This window comes from Vulpes vulpes, chromosome 2, assembly GCF_048418805.1.
Source record: "Vulpes vulpes isolate BD-2025 chromosome 2, VulVul3, whole genome shotgun sequence".
Taxonomy (NCBI): Eukaryota; Metazoa; Chordata; class Mammalia; order Carnivora; family Canidae; genus Vulpes; species Vulpes vulpes.
In genome coordinates, this window is record NC_132781.1 from 82,576,414 (window position 1) to 82,584,210 (window position 7,797).

Here is a 7,797-nt window from a genome sequence, read left to right on the forward strand (position 1 = left end):
CCTTTTAGTTCAGGCAAGATACCATACACTAGGTGGCTTATATACAACAGATATGGAGGCCAGGAAGTACAAGACCAAAGCGCTAGCACATTCTGTTTCTGGTGAGAGCTCACATTCTGGTTCACAGTGCCATCCTGCTGTGTTGCCACATGGTATAATGAGTAAGGAAGCTTTGTGGGCCTTTTTAATATATATATATATATATATATATATATATATATATATATATATATGGGTTCTAGTCATCTCCTACCTTCTAAAACCATCAACTTGGGGATGAGATTTTAGTATATGAATTTTGAGGGGACACAGGCCATAGCAGTATCTTACAAATGATCAGATTAAGCCACATTAAAAAGAGAAAAAAAATAGTTAAAAAAAAAAACACATGTATTTTCAAAGTCACATTAAACCACCCAGAGGAAAAAATAAATAAATAAAATCGATAAATTAATCTTATGCATTAGATAAATCCCCTGGGCAGCAGATACTAAGGTGGAGTTAGAAATACAGATTTATCGAGGGATAATGCCTATGAATGTTCAATGGCAGAGAGAGAAAGAATGGCAACAAACGCCTTCAGACTGTAATGCGGGTCCTATATCTCTGAAAGAAGAGGGATGAAAGATGGAAATATTGGGTAAATAGAGCCTCACAACAAAGTACAACTTTACAGTGGAGTCCTGAATTGACCACAACAGCAAATTCTTGTACCTCCATGGCACTTAGTCATTGATGAGGACTTTCTAGAAGGTCAAGGCTGGCAAGCTGAACTACAGCCTAAAGGCAACCACGGCTGGAGACTGTGGGCCAGTTTCACAACGCACAGCTGGTTCTCTTTTTACCAGTCCTCTGAAAGGCACACTTCATTGGCAGCCACGTAATATGAACCTACGTCGAACAGCTACATTTTTGGATGGAAGATGGGCAATAATTTTCTTCTTCTAGGGCAAGGTAACATAATAAGCCTTGCATGGCCACACTACCAACAGATATATATCAAATGACCATATAGAAACAGAGAAATGAGAAACAAATTCTAGGGCCTAGAAATCCTACCATATGAGAAATCACATGTACTGAACCAAAGCCGGGTCTTATCCAACACACACATTCGCAAAAAGATTAAAAGGACTAAGCCTGGAAGCTCTATTAATAGAATAATTCAAATGGTCTGTACTTGAACTGTCCTTGAGGTAAAATTTAAAAAGAATTTTTTTCCCTGATAATGCACACATTCCTTTATCTATGTTTATTTCTGTGTCATCATTATTGTTGGGGAGGGGAGAGTTAGTCTCCAAGTCATCCTGAAAAATATATATATAGATTTTCCAGAACATGATCAAGATAGTTAGGCAAGGGGGCATAGAGATGTGGCCTTCTGTAATGGTACAGAACAGGAGCTACCACGTGGGAACTAACAAAGGCAGAAACAGTAGTGACTATGGATGATTTTCCACTTGGGCCATATCCCTACAGGTATTATTACATGAAATATAGTACTACAGTGGTGAGTAACTAATATAAAAATCAGCTAAATAGAGCAGACTAGTATACAATTATAGCTCTGTCCAACTGTCAGGTTAAAACATAGCGTGTTAGATTTTTTTTTTTTGGCTGCAGTATCAAATGAACACAAATTTAGTGGCATAAAACATCACAAATTTATTATTTCACATATTTTGTAGGTCAGAAGTTAGGGTAAGCTAGGGTTTCGTAAAGCTGAAATCAAGGTGTTGACAGGGCCGCCTTCCTAATGGAGGCTCTGGTTGTTGGCTTTCGAGTTGTTGGCTGATTCCATTTGCTTGCTATTGTAGAACTGAGGTCCCTACTTTCTCACTGGCTATCATTCTCACTGCCTTTGCTCCTAGATGTTGTCTGCATTCTTTGTCATTCTCTCTATGTTGCCCCTCCATCAACGGTGCATCAAGCCCCTCTTGTGCTTTAAATATCCCTGGCTTCTTCTGCTCCCTCCTCTGACTTCACTCACTTTAAAAGGTTCTCCACCATTAGGGCCTATGTGGTTAGACTGCACCCAGTGAGATAATCTAAAATAATCTCCCTACTTTAAGGCCCATAACCTTAATGACAACTGTAAAATACTTTGCCATATAACTTATAAATTTTACAGATTTTGGTCTGGATGTCTTTATGGGTCCTTTCTGATGACATATAGTGAAATTTCTAACTCTACTTTTAAAAACAAAAAGAAATTCCAAATTACTCAAATCAAACTTGAATATATGTATAATATCTGCATATGTATATACACATATATAAGTGCATGTGAACATGTATTTCCCTCAAATGTCTAAATCATTAATGGCAAGATACATTTTTCCATCTATTTCCAAAATGCTTCAACCCTACATTCCATTTAAATGTGTAGAAAAAAAATCAAATCAAAACATAGTCTAAGAATCCAAACATTTTTGAATATATTATTTTAATTTAGAAAAATCATCAAAGCAATCTCCTTAACAAAATATTAAGGGACGCTCATGACATCTACATTTAATTTTGTCCTGTTCCTCAACATGGACAGTAATTCTCCCTTTTTCTATTTGAAGAATACATGAGCTGTTTCTGAATTATGGTTACATTTTACTGCTTGAATTCAGGGAAACAATATTGTTTTAAAATAGGCTTATTACCTTGCATTTCCCTGTGGGATATTTTGGGGAAAAAGTGAAAATGATTTTAGCTACTATAGCACTGCCTACATCAAAATGGAATTATAATTATGTTGGAGGTAGGAAACTACTCAAGGTACCTGCAGAGCACAGATAAAGTGGTTCATTGGCCATCCATTTCTCAAGCTGTTTAGCTTAATCTGAAGAGTATGTATAATGCATATTAATCCAAATAGCCCTGAACTCCAGCCATTTAGAGAAAGTACATCTGAATCTTCTTTAAAAATAGGTTTAGTAATACAATTTTTTCCCCTGGTTCTAATAATTATACTGGGTATTTTAAAACCTATCAAGAAGCCCATATTGTTATTCTAAAATACTTATCCAGAATTTTCACCCTTCTGAGATTACCCAACAATAAAGGGAGTCATGATGATCTGCATGTGTACCATGTCAGAAGATGTTCAAAATATCACATCATAGCTAAAAATATGTAAACTCCTAGTTGGCATAATTATAGCAGCAAGATAGCTCAAATTTAGTGTAAAATTCCCAAAGTATGAAATAGTACATCTTTCTTTTAAAAAAAAATGTCAAAAGTGAAAGCATAACTTGCCCATTCCTACAAAAACATTTATGGTCTAAACATTAAACGTACACATATACTCTAAGATAGTGTGACATTATGCCATGTAGGTCTGTTCATTTGCTCTGTTAATTACACACATCATATATGTTGGTTGACAGTAGCTTGTGGCTTGGAACACAAATAACAATCTGGCAAGCAAATCTGGTGCCAAAAAACATTTATAAATCAATCCTAGCTCTAATTCATTGATGTTTACAGGTCGGCAATATCTTTTTCATAAATAATTGTGCTGATTATTCCTATGCATTTAAGGTATAATACCTATGAAAGTTACATAATGACCAACATCATTTTTAATCATTAAAATTAATATTTCTTGAATTAAGCCATATAATTAAAATAAAGTCAGTATTAAATTATATTTTATCTGGAAGATAAGTATACATTTATCTGGAAGGTAAATCTATGTACAAACAAAAAAAACAAAGGAGTTACCTGTAAATATCATATACTATTATTATTTACGTTCAAAGTATGATTAAGTGATTTGAGTTAGAGAAGGGAGAAATATATTTTCTTACATCAGCCTTAAAAATAATATTCAAAATTATAGAAAATGTTTGCATAACTCAAAAAATATCCATACATCCTGCCAATCCATTCAAATGATACCTTTGGCTAAGATAAGCATTCTTTTCTTTCTTTTTTTTTTTAAATATTTATTTATTTATTCATTCATTCATTCATTCATTCATTCATTCATTCATGAGAGACAGAGAGAGAGAGAGAGGCAGAGACACAGGCAGAGGGAGAAGTAGGCTCCATGCAGGGATCCTGATGCGGGACTCGATCCTGGGACTCCAGGATCATGCCTTAGGCCGAAGGCAGGCACTAAACTGCTGAGCCACCCAAGGATTCCCTAAGATAAGCATTCTTATTTCCTAATTAGGGATCTTACATTAGGAGGAAAACAAAATACATTGTTTTTTTAATAAATATATCTGACATTAATGGATGAATGGGAATTGCAAACAGCTAAGTATTCAAAGCAAATCAAGGGAAATTATTTCTTTTTTTCATTTGACTTGAGGCAATACTCTTATTAAAACCATCTTATTACTTTCAGTTCCTGCTCTTAAACTTTTTTTTTCTTGGCTGGTATAAATTTTCACCCAGAAAATTAATAAAACACAAAAATGTAATGCTTAATCTATGTTCTTTATTCTTTCTTCTTAAGTTAAAAAAAAATTACCTAGAGCAATCTTACTTTATTCAATCAAGTTTAAAAAGAGGAAATTTCTATAATAATCTGCGTTTTCTAATGTTTTTGTTTTTTTAATGTGTTTTTTGTAAGTTTTAACTTAAATCTTATTTTTTTTTTGTAATCTAAATTAACTGGAACAAAACAAAAAGTCCCAGAAAGACAGAGTTACATATAAATTAACTAAGCATCTGCTATGATGTGCAATTTCTACTATCGTACTTCTCAAATAATGTGAAGGAAATCTCTATTAAGTAGTGATAATTTTTATAGCTTGAATTCTATGCTATAGAATTTTTTTCTATGTATAATTTGAAAGTTATTTAAAATTTTTGAGTAACAGTGAATGGGCTCCCTATATCTCCATCTACAAGGTAAGATTCTAATGTAAAATTAAATGCTATTAGCTCTATTTATAGGGTACTCACCACTTAAAATTTAATTGATTTAGATTTCTAGATGTTCTCAATGGATTTTGTTCAAGGACAAAATTCTAAGTGATAAAATTTTGTGGACAAAATGGAAGGGCTTACATATCAGAAAACCACTAAACAAATCAGTAATAATTGTACGGAAGATATTATTTTTCCAGTAGGTTTCACAGTTTCTATTAACAGTGACAACACTTTCTCTGTTCATCTGGCCATCCTTCAATACTGTCACTTAAGTTTTAGGTTTTAGTCCTGATCTCTTTATATTAGATGCCATGGAGTAAGTGTTTAAAGATTTATTTTTTTATTTTATTTTATTTTATTTTTTATTTTATTTTATTTTATTTTTTTATTTGAGAGAGCGCGAGAGTGAGAGAGAGAGAGAGAGAGTGAGTGCATACAAGCAGGAGGGGCAGAGGGGAGAGGGAGAGAGAATCCCAAGCAGCAGGTTGCCCACCGAGCACAGAGGCCAATGTGGGGGCTTGATCTCAGGACCCTGAAATCAGGACCTGAGCCAAAACCAAGAGTTGGATGCTTAACCAAATCTGCCACCCAAGAACTCCTTGTGGAGTAGGTTTTTAAATTCATTTTTAAACTCTGGCCTATTACTATTAATAAGGTAATTCCAACTCCTAACTCTGGGAAACGAACTAGGGGTGGTTGAAGGGGAGGAGGGCGGGGGATGGGGGTGACTGGGTGGTGGGCACTGAGGGGGTCACTTGACAGGATGACCACTGGGTGTTATTCTGTATGTTGGCAAATTGAACACCAATAAAAAACAAATTGATTATTTAAAAAAAAGAGAAAAAGAAGACGTTAAGCTGAGGGAAACCAGAAAAAAAAAAAAAAGGTAATTCCAAACCACACAAATCCTTGGTAGATATCTACATAACATCAGACACAGTTAGTTGAGACAAAAATATACTTAATATTTAGCACCTGTGGAATATTTCAATACATCATTATCCAGGACACACCACCAGAAATAGTTGCCCTAGAACCACCAATGATCAGTGAACATAGTGATCAGTGAACATAGAACAGCCATGAAAATGGTAAATTTTAATACTATTCTATTTGTTCTCTAGATACGATCTCTAAATATAGTAGCATGCATAATGAATGATATTATCTTTCCTGTACTTTTTAGTACCTGAAAGGTTATGTCCAAAATTATTCTGATTACTTTTTCTAAATATTTATATAATTGGAAGTGTTTCGTATGATTTTCTAATTTTAAATGTCTGTGATTTTGGCATATGGTTATATCTTTCAATTACTGAACATTTTTAAAATTAGATCTGCATCAATATTAGAAAATACTTGGTTTAAAGCTTAGTGTATAATTCATAATTGTGGTCCCCTTTTACAGGTGCACCATTACCCTATCCTTATACAATTTTACATCTGTGATATGTAGGCATAGTGATGTGTACATTATATACTCGTGATATACAGATATAGATATAAAGATATTTGATATATAAGGATTTAACTCACATGGTTATAAAGACTGAAAAGTTTCAAGACCTGCTGTTATAAGCTACAGATCCAAGATAGTGAAAAGGACAGGTCCAGTTCAAAGGCCTGAGAGCCAGGAGAGCCAAAGCTATACATTCTAGTCTGTATATGAGTCCAAAGTCACGAAAAGACCAATATAAATGCTTAAAGACAGGCAGAGAGTAAATTATTCTTTACATTTTTCTTCTATTCTGGCCTTCATTAGATTGGATGAGGCCCACCCACATTGAGGAGAGCAATCTGCTTTATTCAGTCTAATTATTCAAATATTAATTTCATCCAGACACACAAAGAATAATGTTTAACTAAATATCTGGACACCCTGTGGTCCAGTCAAGTTGACATAAAATTAATCATCATGCTTGTTTTCATGAAAATTGGAAAATGATTTAACTATGTGGCCAGGAGCATGGAGGAAGCAAAATTAAAATATTGCAATCAAGAATATCTGGGGAAGAAGTGTGTAATTGAACCAATAAGAATTGGCATAAAGTGTGAGGATCTTTGTCTCTCGTATTAATGTTCACCACAGAGCATCCTCTAAGATATGATAAAAAAAAAAACCCAAGACAACAAACTGGAAATTACTACAAAAAGAGGAAATTCTTAAAGGCAGTATAAAAGGCAATATAAGGTCTGTTAATATTGGAAATCAATGTTCATTTCTACTGGATAGAAGCAAATGAAAACTCCATTAAAATAGCAACAAGTTGCATACGAAAGTCCTTTTGGAACTTTGTTTTTCTTTACTTCCTCCAACCCTAAAGTATGTAATCAGTTTTTCTTCACAATCCCAGAGCAGCCGCTCTTTCTGTCCTGTCCCCATGATTTAATAAAACCACCTTTTTGCATCCCCGCCAGATAGCAACAAGTTGAAATATCTAGGGATAAACCACTCCCCCCAAACATAAAAGGTTTTTAAAGTAAAATTTTAAAGTATTCCTAAAGGACTCAAATAATTTAAAAAAAACTTAAAATTTACTATATTTTTGAATATTATGATATGTACTCATTGGTACTAGTTCTTTAGCTGTTATGACATCTTAATCCATCTCATGGCTTCATCATGAGTGTAAAGTTCTGATATTTTGATTGCCCTAGTGACTTACTCTGATCACTAATATCTCTGCCCCTCTGCCAGAGTTTGAGAGGAACATATTCTGGGTAGATATCAGCTCAAGGAGAATAAGCACTTTTTTTTTTTTTTTTTATGAGAGACAATGGGCCTCCAAGAAAGATTAAGTCCCAGAACACCCTAATATCATTAAAGTACCAACAATTAAGTCCAAGAAGAAAGACATTTTTCAAAACTGTGGTTTTTGGTACAGAATTGGATGTCCTCAGAAACAGAAAATCCAACAA